Below are 15,255 nucleotides of genomic sequence, written 5' to 3'. Positions count from 1 at the left end.
GTATAAAGACAGAGGTAACTTAAATGTAGATGACTAAGTGAAAGACAGCAATCGGAAAGGGCTACATACTGCATGATTCCAACTAGATGGCATTCTGGAAAAGATACAACTGTGGAGACAGTAAGAAGATTGAGAAGTGGGATGAATAGGCAGAACACATAAGGATTTTTAGCGGCCACGGAAATTTTGAGATTTTTTGAAAATGTTGAAAGATTTTGAGACTTTTTGAAAATTTTGATGATTTTGAGAAGGGCCAGATGAATAGGCAGAGAACATAGGATTTTTAGGGCCATGAAACAATTGTTATGATACCATTACATATTTGTCCAAGTGAACTGTAATGGGAACTATGGCCTTTAGGTGATTAGGATGTGTCAATGTAGGCTCATCAATTATAACAAAAATACCACTCCAGTGGGGATGTAGGGGCAGGAAGCATATGGAGAAGCTCTATAACTTTTCCTCAATTTGGCCATGAACCTGAAATTGCTCTAATAATAGTCTTAATTTTTTTTTTAAAAGACCGTTTCCTCTTAAGTTCTTTAAAATATATATAGCTGAGGCAACAATTATAACATTGTCTGATGGGGTGTTCGATCTATGTAGAGGTAATACATACGACATCTGTAACCTGAAGGCCAGTGGGGGGATATAAAGGAACGTATAGGATTGCCAAGTTTCTATAGTTTATATGATGTAATGTAATATTAACTCTAAGCAGATGTGGAAGTTTAGGTATGGATACTGTAATCCCTAGAGCAACCACTAAAAATTTACACAGAAAAAAATAGCCTAAAAGTCAAGATATAAATTAATAAGGAATACTAAAAAATTTAAATAATCCAAGAGAAAGAAGAAAACACGAAATTAGAGAAACAAACAATGAGATGATAAACAAAAAAGGCTAAAAGGGCAGACCTAAGTCGAACCACATAAAAACATATTAAATGTTAATGATAGAGTCCATAAAGAAGTGTGACTCACATATGCTTCCCAAAATAGACACATTTTTAAATGTGAAGACACAGATGGGAAGTAAATAGATAGAAAAATGTAGGTCATGTGACCCAACCTACCAAGCTTGGAGTGGCTGTATTAATGTTATATACAACAGAGTTTAAGACAAAAAGTATTACTGAAAATAAAGAGATATTTCAAAATTATAAAAGGGCCTATTTGTGAGGATGATATAAGAAGTATAAAATTATGCACCTAATAGTGGACTCTCAGAATACATGAAGCAATACTTGACAGAATTTGAGGGAGATATAGAATATTAACACAATAGTAAGATATAGTTAACACCACTGTCACAGCAATTTTTATGTTAGCTAAACAAAATAATCTGTAATGATCAAGATCTGAACATCACTGTGAATTATCTTCATCAAATTCGTATTTATAGAACATTACATCCAGCAACAGCTGAATATACCTAATTTTCAGGAGTACTCTTCAGGGAAGAGTTATGTTACAGTCTCAAGTCTGAAGGCCATCTGGAGGCAGAATCTTTCTTACTTAGAGGATCTCTCAGTGTTTCTCTTAAGACCTTCAACTGATTAGATGAGGTCTACCCATATTATGAGGGTAATCTGTTTTACTTGAAGTTAAATGATTTAAATATTAATCACATCTAAAAAATACTCTTATAGCAATGTCTGGACTGACATTTGATCAAAAACTGGGTACTATGGTATAGACAAATAGACACATCAAATCAGCCACCACAACCTACAACAGAATTAAATGGGAAAGCAACAGCAATAAGGCATTCAGGAAACTCCAAATATCTGGAAATCAAACAACACAGTTGTAAACAAGTTACAGGCAAAAGACAAAATTATGAATGAAACTAGAAAATATTTTTAAGTGACTGGCAATAATAATAAAAAATCCAAATTTATGGGACACAGTTAAAGCACGGTGTAACAGAAAACTTACAGTTTTAAATGTTTACATTAAAACTAGAATAAATGAACCAAGTTTCCATCTTAGAAAACTAGAAAAAAAAACAGAGCAAAATACATAAAAGGAAAGAAAGGGTAAGAGTACCTATTAATGGAATAGAAAGCAGACATTACAGAAAACTAACAAAATCAATGCTATTCTTTTAAAATATCAATAAAATGTTTATACACCTAGTTAGATGATGAAAAAAGAAAGAAAACTGAAAGAAAGAAAGAAGAAAAAAGGAAGAAAAAAGAAAGAGAAAAGGAAAGAAAGAAAGAAAGAAATAAAGAAAGAAAGAGAAAGAGAGGAAAGGAGGGAAAGAGGGAAGGGAAAAGGTAGGGGGGCAGGAGGAAAAGAAAGAAAAAGGAAGAGGATGCGAATTGCCAATATCAGGAATCAGAATGGGATTATCATTCCAGTTGCTATAGACATTACAAGGATAATAACACAATACATCAAAATAAGTGGAGAGATATACCAGATAATAGATTAGAAGGCACAAATTATTAAAATGTCAATTCTTACATCATGGTATACAGGCTCAGGCCAAATCAGTCCAAATATTTGAGCAAAGATTTGTAGAAATTTGCATGTTGATCTAGCAAAAAGTCTAGAAAAAAGCAATTTTTAAAAAGGGGAACAAAGTTGGAGGACTTACCCAACCTGATTTTAAGATTTACTATAAAGTTCTAACAATCAAGACAGTTTGGTATTGTGTAAGCATAGACCTATTGATTAATGGAACGGGATGGAGAATCCAAAAAGAGACCTACACATATATTAGCAATTGATTTTTTCTTTTTTTTTTCCTTGGCAGTTGATTTTTAATAGCAATGTCAAGCAATTTGAGCATGGTCATGGTGAATTAAAATCAATTGCATTTCTATATCCTAGGAAAAACATTATTTGGCAATTGAAATAAAAACTATTATTATTATTTTTTTTCAACGTTTGTTTATTTATTTATTCATTTATTTATTTTTTTGGGACAGAGAGAGACAGAGCATGAACGGGGGAGGGGCAGAGAGAGAGGGGGACACAGAATCAGAAACAGGCTCCAGGCTCTGAGCCATCAGCCCAGAGCCCGACGCGGGGCTCGAACTCAGGGACCGCGAGATCGTGACCTGGCTGAAGTCGGACGCTTAACCGACTGCGCCACCCAGGCGCCCCTAAAAACTATTATTTTTAATAGCACCCCACACACATAAGAAATATTTACAGATAAATTAACGAGGTATACCAAAAATTACAAAATATTACTAACAAAAATTTTGGTCAATAGATTGTCAACAAAGCTGCCAAGGCAATTCAATGGGGGAAAGGACAATCTTTGTAATAAATGGTGCTGGAAAAACTGGATATTCATATGGAAAGAAGAAGGCTATAACTATTTCCTCACATCATATACAAAATTAACTTAAAATGAAACATAAAGCTAAACAGAAGAGCAAAAACTATAAAATTGCAAGAAGAAAAGTAAAAGAAAATCTTGTAACCTCGGGTTAGACAAAAATTTCTTAGGACACACAAAAAAAGGTTATGAGTAATAAAAGAAAAGAGAGGTTTGAATTGCCCTTCAACAATATTTAAGTTTTGCCTTTGATAGATACTAAAGAGACTTGGCAAACAAACAAACAAACTAACTAAAAATAATGTCTGATAAAGTATACCCAGAATATTTTTTTTAAAAAGCCCTCTGTAACTCAAAGAAGACAAGCCACCTGATTTAAAAGGGGCAACATATTTTAATAGACACAACAACAAGAAGAGAGAGAGAGAGAGAGAAAGAAAGAGAGAGAGAAAAGCAAATCAGTACAATAAACCATATTCAATATATGTTCATAACTAAGGTATGTCTCAGTAACAATCCTGGCTTGGTCACTTATTTTTCATGTGAACGTGGACAGCATTACCTTCTTTGCCTCAATTTCCTCATCGATAAAATATCACTAACAATAGAACCTAACTTCGTAGAACTAAGTTGGAGATTAAAGAGTTTCAACGATGTGAAGTTCTCAGAAAAACGTGTCCCACACTAAGTGTGCAATAAGTATTGGTTGTAGTTGTAATTATTCAGACCTCTCTGCCTGGAAATTTCTGGGAGAACTTCTGACAATGATGTTTTTTTGATGGCCACACTAATTCATACTTTTTAACCTCCTTTCCCAGGAAAGAGGAAGGCGATGCGTTGGGAAGGATTTGGCCAGTTGAGTTTTGACATTCTCTTTCGAGCAGTAAATGAAATAATCCTTATAAAGCTCTTAGCTACATGCTTGGTACACCGGCCATATTCAATAAGTGTTAATTAATGTATCCTGTTTTCTTCTAGACGCCCAGCACAGAACTGGGTCTATACATGATACTGTAAAGCCATTGCTTAATAAATATATGGGTATTTGGGCTTAAACTTCTATGCACAAATGTTTGTATCTCTGGCCCTTTTGCCATAGAATCGTAGGATCCCCAATTCACTAGATGAAGAAATATCCTTAGTTTCCTCTAAAGAGGAGAAAGAAGAGAAGAATATTAGCTGTTTGCAGCTCCTTGCTTGCAAATTTTCCACAGGAGCTGAGGTTAGGGATTTAATGGGAGTAACATTAAATGTTTTAAGCATTCTTGGAAAACCACAATTACGATGATCATGCACTGGCAGCGGAGCACTCACTGGAAGCTGTACCCCTCAGAGGCGCTGAGCGGGAATGAGCTTTCTCTAATCTGTCCAAAAGTTCTCATCAGGTTTCTCCTGCCAGCAACTGGCATTTGAGAAAGCAAAGCCCTCTGGGGTGAGGGGTGCTGTCTGTGCCTACAGAACAGAGCAAAGCTAAGAGGCCCATAAGGGGATTAAACCTATGACCTGCTCCTCATTAGCGCAATGTTCTAGCCGACGAGGAAATAATGCAGACTCCTTGAGTGTTAGCAAATACTGACCTACTTAGATATGGGGGATAAAAGCACACATTTTCCCTGCGACATCAGCACAATCTGTCTCTGGGAATTGAAAGGACAGAGAAAGCCCTTTTACAGGGAATTTCTGGGTCAATAACTCTCATCTCATGCTCCTACAGTAATTACTGAATTATGTTCCCCAATTATTCTTCCATCCAATAACTGCTCCTCTGCCTACCCACCCATGTTCCAACAAGTATTCGACAGCATGTCAGGCCATTGGAGACTGCTGCTGCATCAGTCATCTCTGCACAACTGTGTCTCTCTGCCCAGAACACTTCCATCACGCCCGTCTCCATGTTCACCCCTCTTCTCCCCTCCCCTCATCCTTCCCATGTCAGCAAGCTGTCCTGGATGCCTTCACGAATTCTGACTCCTGGGACACACGCAGTCCTGTGTCTTGTGCAGAGCTGGATTCTGTCAACTCTGCCTGACATAAAATAAAAATGAAGTCAGCATTTTTTTGAAATGAATGATTGATTGAAGGGAATTCCAATATTCCTGTTATATATATTAAATACCCTAAATTATGTTAAATAATATTCAAAAGTCCTCAGTACTTACATCTAACCATTCTTAAATAGGTACTTCTCAGGTCTTAGCTTCCGCTGATTAAGGATGAGAAAGTGTTTTGGAATCATATAGATCTAAATTTAAATTCCCGGGAGATAATTAGCTACCTAGGTTTCAATGTTTCTAAATGAGGATAATTAATACCTGCCTTGTGGAATTATTGAGAAGGTCAAATAAAATACATATATGAAGTTCTTGCTGCTTAATAAACATTAATATGTTCTCTCTTTCCATTCACAGATTAATAAGCTTTCTCCTGAATTTCTGTCTGGTATTGCATTAGGTAATAAATAGTATTTTTTAAAAGACATACATTTTTTAAAAGACATACATATGTGTGTGTGTATATATATATATGTGTATATATGTATATACACATATGTATGTATACATATATACGCTATACATATGTATACATGTATATATACATATATACATGTATACTATATATATATATATATATATATTCTTTCAATTGGAAAAGTATAAAAAATTTAGAAATAAAATACATTTGTGTATATATATTTGCTTTTTTATACTTTTTCAAATATCACACACACATATATATAGATCAATTAATTGGGAAAGTTGAAAAGTATAAAGAATCAAATAAAATATATATTTTCCTTTTTATATTTCTTTCAATAACGTGGAATATATGTATGTGTGCATGTGTGTAGACATATAGGTATATGTCTGTATACACATAGTTTTTATATTTTTCAATTAACTTGGAAGAATGCTAGGCATTCAATTCAATAGGACCTTTCTGAAGACTTATACACTCCAATTCTTCAAAACTTCTATTATTTCTCCCATAATATCCTTTCTACTTTCTTTGTCTTCTCTCAGACTGCTGATAGTTGAAATACCTCCTGAATTGATTTTTTACTTAGTTTTATTCCTCACTTTTCTCACTTAGTTTCCTTTTTTTTTTACCTTTATATTTGTTTCCTGAAAGATTTCATCAATTTTATTTTCTAACCTTCCTATGTATATTTAACACACTTATTTGTTTTTCTAGATTTTTTAAAATTTTTTGTTTTACACAGGAAAACAATCATACCTTCTGTGAGTAGGAATAATTTTATTTCTTCCGTAGTAATCTTTCTTTCTTTCTTTCTTTCTTTCTTTCTTTCTTTCTTTCTTCCTTTTCTTTTTTCTTTTCCTTCCCCTATTAATGCTTTATGATTGCATTTGACAAAAGGAGGAAAAGAAGAGCAAATTAAGATTAGTAAAAAGAAATAAATAATAAAGATAACAGCATAAACCAATGAAATAAAAAATAGTTTAACAATGGAGAAAATTAACAAAGCCTTTTTCAAAAGAAATTAATGCAATTAATAAGCGTCTAACAAGACTAACAAAAGATAGAAAATATAATGTATTAATAGCAAGAGTGAATGAAAGTACATATATTGCACTACAAATCATTCACATATTAAAAGAAAAATAAAGGACTATTCTGAAGAGCTGAAGGCCAACAAATTTGACAATCTAGTTGAAATGGGCACAGTAATTACATAACACAATTTACCAAACTGGCATAAAATGGAACAGAAAATCTGAATAGCCCTATTTCCATTAAGCAAATTGAATTGATTTTCAAAAATATCCACAAAAGAAGCTCCAGGTCCATAATTTGTCAATCCATAATTTTTAAATCAGTAGTCATCTGCTGTTTCTATATATTTAAAAAATGTATAGAGCTTTGATTAGGAATAGAAGGTAAAAGATATTATTTTTGGCTCAAATTGTGGCTGTCCTTGGAAAACTATGGACAGAATAATTTAAGAACCAATGAAATTAGATTAAAAGTATCTTTTTGTTTTTATATTTTTTAAGTTTTTTTTAATTTATTTTTGAGGCAGAGAGAGACAGAGCATGAGCAGGGGAGGGGCAGAGAGAAAGGGAGACACAGAATCCAAAGCAGGTTCCAGGCTCTGAGCTGTCAGCACAGAGCCTGATGCGGGGCTCGAACTCACAGACTGTGAGATCATGACCTGAGCTGAAGTCGGACGCTTAACCTACTGAGCCACCCAGGCACTCCCAAAATATCTTTTTGTTTTTAAAAAAGAATATCATGTTTGCTGAAACTTAAAGATGAAAAAATCAAAATTTCATAAAATGCATAAAACTTAAATTATTTATGCTTAAGATGAGCCTTCACGACTTGCTGCATACCTTTTTTTAGCTTCTGTTTCCTAGATTAGTAAATACAGATGATTATGCCTTTCAAGGTTACTGGGAGGTTTACAGCTGATGTATATCAAGTTCCTCAAGCCAGAGGAAGCCCTGAAAAATAATAGTTAATTCTCTTTGAATATTGATAATGTTCTCTGAAAAGTACCCAGCTACCTATACACAGTAAGGCAAGTCACAAATACTAACTCAAAACTTAACGCAATGTCTAATGTCACAAATACTAACACAAACACAATGCAATGTCTAATGGGTTGTTTTGCTTTTCACAGTCTCCTCTATCCTCCCTTCCACATTTTCACCATCATCAGGTAGCATTAGAGTAGTCATGGGCATTTTTACTAGCCAGAAAGAGGGAAGTTGAATTAGCAATATATTTCAGTATTTATGTAATTCACAGTCTTTTCCATATACACATATTTCTAACTGTGTTGCGTTCCAGAAATACCCTTGCACCCACTGTGCCAACCTATCTGGCATCATGATACAAAGGTGCAGGATGTATTGTAATATGAAACATATCTTACAGTGCCTGATGTCAAGAATAAGTGTAGAGTGGAAGAGAAACAAAGTTGGAAATGTATGGAACAGAAGCTAGTCTGTGGAAGTTTCTTCCAGTTATCAGCCAAAGACTTATAAGTAAACAAATCTAATTCTCCCTAATACCTGCTAAAAATGGAAACTCTCCTATGAAGAATATACTCAACAAGACAGCATTTACAATTATAAATGTATGTTAGTTGGGTTTTTTTCATTTTTGATGGTACTTGAAAAAATAAAATTTATTAAAATTTTTGTCATTATCATAATTCCTCATAGACCATGAACACAAACGTAAGCTATATTCTGACACATAAAACAGATCCCTACAAGTTATCTAAATATATAAAAGAATTGAACTCTTACTGACTACATGATTTTTTTTTTTGCTCTCTCAACAGAATTACATCAGAACTCTAAAAAAAATAGATATTGGGAAGATTTATAAATATTAGAAAATTAAGTAACACACATCTAAGTGACCTTTCGGTAAAACCAAAAGTGACAAGGGAAAATTGAAAACACTCTGAGTTCAATTAAGATTAAAACACAACAGAAAATTGGTAGGGTGCTTACAGTGACATTTATAACTTTAAAAGCTTATATTAGAAAGCACAAATGATCTTAAATCAGTGAGCTAAGCTTCCATCATAAAAAATTTGAAAAATAGAAGCAAATAACATAAAATAAGCAGAAAGAATAAATATAAAACAAATATCAAAGAAATAGAAAACAGAAAACAATAGAGGAAGCCTCACATACCGGTGTTGTACTGGTATTCCTAACGAGTAAAATAAGGTATATAAAAATAAGGGAGTAGGATTCAAAAAATGGAGTACTTTCCAACTTTGCGTAGCCAGAAGTTGAAAGAGCCCTGTATCCCTGTCTCTTGTCTGCTCTGACAACACTTGGTTCTTGGAGTGTCACCTGCTCTAATAAAGCAATGGGAAAAATATTTTATTCCACGTTTGTTAGGATAGTTATTTCATAAATTCAGTTCAAGAAGAAAACAGTTCTCCCGCACTGGGCAGAATCATGGATGCCATGTCATTCTCCGTGTAACGCTACTAAAGATCCTGCTCTGATTAGGCAGCCAACTTTACATCGACTATTCTGGACATGAGGGTTTTGTAGGAAGCTCTAAAAGAACATGCAGCAAAAACCCATACAATACAATAAGCAACGTACATGGCATGAGCATATCTTGCAAGAAAACAAAAATACCTCTGCAGAAATCTCTTACTTTGAACTTCTAGAGGAAAGCTTGAAATTCACAACATCTCAGTAATTAGCTTAAAGTTACAAATCAGGTTAGGGAGAAGATAGTGGGTTTTGAAAGAAATTCTGTAATTCCATTAATGGTTTTGTGTTCTGACCGCAAAACCTCTATACCCCTGTCACCCCAGCCATAGAAATATTCCTCTGCTTGCTATTTGATGGTCTGGGCGAGTTGTACACAGCCTTCTTGAAGGGTTATAGAGATTTCCTTTTAGGACTCCATATTCCTTTCTGAGAACAAGTTGGCTTGTTAGAGGCCAGGTGGGAGTTCCGCAAGCAAACAAAAGAAATAGTTGGAAGGACCTTCACCAAGGCCAAAAATAGGCCCTCCAGAAAATCAGTCTTTATCTCTAACTGCTAGTTGGAGGTTGGCAAGAATACATAGCACTCCTTGAGAGAGATGATGTGGGTGGTGGCTCCAGTGGCAGCAGAGTGCATGCCATCCTTCTGACTCAATGGAAGCACACAAGCTTTGCCAAGGCCAAGCAGATAGAATGCCCACTGCCGTGTCCAGGGGGAAGCTGGCATCAGGTGCTGGGGATTTTTTTTCCACTTCTTTATGAGACAAGAAACTAGCGTTTGCTTTCTTCTTTGAATAACCACTTAAGTTCTTCCGCAGATGAAATGAATAGGTCTCTATGTGGCTTTATTTTCGCTGAGCAAAGAATCATCCAGACTGTTGTTTTCCCAATGGTGAAGGCAAAGGCAGGGAAGAAATGTGGGCAGGCACTGAAACTAAAGATAACTGGCTTTTTCAGTTAAGTTGTAGACATTTAGTGAGTGTGCTAATATGCACACAAGCACACCACACTAGGATTCTAGGACAAAACCAGCAGCCATTATTAATGGCTAAATTTTTTTGCATGCCCGCACCATATGAGGCACTGTGCTAATCATCTTATAAGCATTACCTTTCAAAAAATCTTAGCACAGTCTTGTAAGGTAAGTGTTATTATTTGCATTTCCCAGATGAGGAATCAAGGTTTGGAAGGGTTAGTAGCTTGCTTGCTGACAAAAACATAAAGGTAAGCAACTGCAGATAAAGCCAGGATTTGAAACTAGTTTTATTTAATTCCAATGTCTGTCTAAATATTATTCCATTTTAAAATAGACAAGGTAGGGGCGCCTAGGTGGCTCAGTTGGTTGAGCGTCTGACTTCGGCTCAGGTCATGATCTCACGGTTCATGAGTCTGTGCCCCATATCGGGCTCTGTGCTGACAGCTCGGAGGCTGGAGCCTGCTTCAGATTCTGTGTCTCCCTCTCTCTCTCTGCACCTCCCTCACTCGCACTCTGTCTCTCTCCCCCTCAAAAATAAATAAACATTTAAAAATAAAAATAAAATAAAAGAGACAAGATAGTTCCTGATCTGAAAGCAACATATTTTTCTAGTCTACTTAGCTATAACACAGATTGCCAGCCAGTCAAAATTAGCTGTACACTCAGAACCTGACCTGGCAGAAATCTGAAACTCTTATTATTTCCCTATCTCCTCTTTCTCCCAAGCTTTTGCATAGCTCCTTAATTGTAAGGGGAGTACCACTGGCTGGAACTCTCATTTCCTCACTTCTACTCCACTCAGTGATTTCACATTCAGCAGCATGCCCTCCTCTCAGTTCACAGAAGCAGAGCTATGGGAAGTCCCAGGAATAACATTTATGCAGGTAAGTGACTCACCGCCTAGACTAAGAAGGTCAAGTTTAGATTTCAGAATCTGAAATGAGTTACCTCCAATCAAGGTTGCTCAAGTATGTTCCTGTCTGTTAATATTAAGGGGCCACCTGATAATGCATCAGAGCGGGCAGGCACTAAAATCGGGGGGGGGGGGGTCCTAGAATTTAGCACTTAATAGTTTATCAGAGATGTGCTAGGCTGAGCAATAACTGGGACTATGTTAGAATGTTAAAATTACTTAGTATAATACCCATGATATACATATATATAGTATAGTATATAGTATATATATTATATACTATATTATAGATAGTATATATATTATATACTATATTATATATAGTATTATATATATGTACATATTGGTATCTGAATATTTGGGAATCAGTTAAGCATATATTCATATATATTTAATGATGAGTTATACTGATCAAGCCATTTGAAGGCCCCAATGCAATATAAATGCTTATATATTATTCATTCATTATTTATGGAGCTCTTATTACATCTTAGGCATAGTAGTCAGCTCTAAAGACACAAATAAAAACATAGTGTTTCTGTCCTCAGAGAGCTCATTTGCCACTTTTATTTAATGACATCTTTCAGTGAAAATGACTACCTTTTCTACTTTTCTTTTAAATATAATTTGCAACTTATCTTCAGTTTACCTTGGGGCTTATATTCTCTGCAATACGTCAGACTAGATAATCCAGTATCCTGAACAATCTTTCTCGTATTAAAGTAGCTAAAATACATATGTGTGTATTTAAAATACTTTAAGTGCATCACTACACTGGCCAGAAAGTATGTAATACGTCAAGGCCAAAAATAAAGTAATGTGGGGAGGGGGAGGGCAAGCAAGTGCAGAATCCAGCTTTGACCCTGCTGAACTTGAACATATGTTTTGAAGACTCTATAAGGCACAGAAGAAAGTAGACAAACCCTAGGGCACACCTGAAGTAGAGAGTCTAATTGTAGGCCCTCATATAAAGCCAAGACCTCCTTAGGATACAATTTCCTTTAAGAAGTAGACAGCAAGGAAACACCTCTTTTCACTGTGGCACTGACTGTACAGGGAAAAAGTCTCTTAAGAATTTGCAACTATTGGCCAGCCCCCACACAGGTTTCTGACACAAGTTAAAACTTTCTGGGTGGTCAAAAAATTTTTTTAAAAATTTGTAATATAAAATGGTGCTAGATTGTGGTACCTGCCCCCAGGTGATAAAAAGAAGCAAAATAAAATCCTGGCTGAAGGAATTTAATTTCACCACGACCTGAAAGAATTCTCTCATATAATGATGATCTAAGGGATCCGAGTTGGAAGTGAAAAGTTGCAGATACACAAGTAAACAAAGAACCATAAGTAAGAGCCAGAAGAAACAACACTGCAGAATCAGGCAAAACTGTAGATACTGGAATTACTAGATGTTGGATATAAAATAAGAATGTTTGATATGCTTCAAACAGTGAGGTCTGAAAATATAAGCAAGAAATAAGACACTATAAAAAAAAGATCTGAAGAAAAAAGAACTTGAAAACTAAAATGTCAATAAAGTAGGTGAAATTAAAAAATGAATGACTTCATTAGCATGTTAGAAATAGGTGAGACTAATTGAAAAGAAGACAGGCTCAAAGAACTTGTACAGAATGTTTCTGCAAATTGAAAATTTGAGATTAATATTGAAATGTGAGATTCAATTGAATCACAATTCAATCTCATTGAAAATGTGAGATTAATAAATTTAGAGAACAGAACAAGTCCAGTATACCAGTTCCAGAAGGAAATAATAGTGAGAATAAGGAAGAAGCAACATTTGAAGAGATAACCGTGAAGAATTTTCTGGAAAGACAACAACTCAGACACAAGCAGGATAAAAACAGACCCATACCTAGACATAGCATAATGAAACTATAAGACACTGAAGACAAAGCGAAGTTTCAAAAAGCAGCCAGAGAGAAAAGTTTAACGTGAATTGGGTTTGTCATCTTAAAACAAACTGATAGCCAATGTATGTTTTCAAAAGAAAAAAATCATTGCCATTTTTAATGGATGTTTTAGAAATACTTCTGAATAAATGAATAAATGATAAGCAGGAGACCCGAGACGAAACCCTCTGATTCCAAAATCTGGGTTTTTAAGCATCAGATATGCAAACAAGACATCCAGTCTTCACGAGATTTCTGATGGAGGCGTTTGACATGTTACTCACTTTGAAAGTGACTAATGTACAAAGCTCTGTCCCTGAAATTTTGATCATGCCAATATTGCTATAATAGATCCGTATCTTCTCAGACTTTAAGCTCTGCACAATTGCACCAGAATAATACACCCCAATTATCACTTTTTCTTGCTATATCACTGACCAGACACTTTGAAAGATTATGTTATTTCCTAAAGTATCACATCAAACACTCTGAGAGCTATGGCACAGCAGTGCGGGCTAGTGGCCACACTAGTGGCTGGGTGTGGACTTAAATGTATAGATATATGACCTGAAACATGTCCAAATGTATTTAATCCTTGGTTTTCTCAGCCACAAACTGGAAAAATAATAGCATCTACCATTTGTGGCAAGGATTAAAACAGACAATCTATGTGAGGGCCATGCATTGTACTGACTCAGAAACAAATTGTAACTGAATTTGGCTGTTACCATTAGATAATATTTTCTTTCTTTATTTTTATCTTCTACTGCCCTCAGCCCACACCTTTCTCCTTTCTCTCATGTCTTGTTGGTTTCTGCTTCAAGGCCAATGGTTCTCAAAGCAAGGTCCATACAGTGTCCGCATTACCTAGGAATGTGTTAGAAGTACAAATTCTCAGGCGTCATCCCCAAAATGAAGCAGAAACTCTGGAGGTGGGGCCCAACAGGCTGTGTTTTAACAAGCCCTTCAGGTGATTCTGATTCTCATGAAGTCTACTGATGTATACCATTGTACATGTAGCTGAGCTGTTCTAAACAAGTAGGCTTTTGCAAACGTGGGAAGCTTTTGGTTTGTCACAATTCCCAAGGACCCCTACTGCCAATTAGTGGGGCAGGGATGCTAATTTTCCCCCAAACACTCCCCAAACCTCCACCTCCCCATGCAGCTATTGAAATCCTACACGATTTCCAAGGATGTCTCCTTCACACTTCATCTTCTGTATCCATTTCAGCCCAGACCATGATCTCTCTTAGGACATAACTGTGTAATCATGTGAAGTACCCATGAAGGAGAATCCTTCCCTCTGTTTCTTCTGTATGGAGGCAGTATTAATTTAAGACTGTAGACTTGGGAGCCAGAATGCCTCCATCTGAATCCTAGCTCTGTGGCTCCCCTAGCAATTTTGTTACTTACTCTCTCTGTGGCCCAGTTTCCTCACCTGTAAAATAGGGACAGCAATAGGGATAGGAATAGTACATACATCAAAGGTTTATGGTGAAGATTAAGCCAGTAGAGCATTGCGTGGCTATACAAAGTAAGCATTGTGCAAGTGTTGGCTATTATTTATCTGTATCCCTCTTGGTATGCTGGGAACTTACCTCATGCCTCATACATTTCATTGATTCATTGGTTGGCCAAAGGACGCCAGAACTCATTCCCAATTCAATCTTCAAATATTCATTAGAAGACTGAAGGAGGTGATGATCACCAACTTTAAATTCATACATTCCTGCCATTTAGAAATAAGAATTGGCTTAGTCTTGGTTGTTTCCGAACATAGGACTTGGAACTAGTTTTAAGATAGGTAGCAGAGCACATTTGCCCTAACTGTCCCGTTGTATCTCTTCCTTCTGTTCCTGTAAGAGTAGAGGTCATGGACTTGGGAATTTGGGATCCCAGCCACTTTTCTAAATTTCTTTCTACTTGTGAGATATAAATGAGGACACAATCATATTTTCAGAGCCTCTAAAATTCTTTACACTTGATTCATGTTCTTCTTAATGGCTTTGCTCAGAAAGAGCATTATATCCTGCCAATTTCTGATGACTGTCCTCCATCACCTGCCCACAGGCCATTAGCCTAAGTACACATCACTGGCAGTGACCCTACATTTGGTGGCACTAAGCACAGCATGGTCTGATGAAATGCTCCTTGGAGACTGCTCATCCA

Source organism: Leopardus geoffroyi, chromosome D1, assembly GCF_018350155.1.
Source record: "Leopardus geoffroyi isolate Oge1 chromosome D1, O.geoffroyi_Oge1_pat1.0, whole genome shotgun sequence".
NCBI classification, from domain to species: domain Eukaryota; kingdom Metazoa; phylum Chordata; class Mammalia; order Carnivora; family Felidae; genus Leopardus; species Leopardus geoffroyi.
This window is presented reverse-complemented; position numbering follows the sequence as displayed.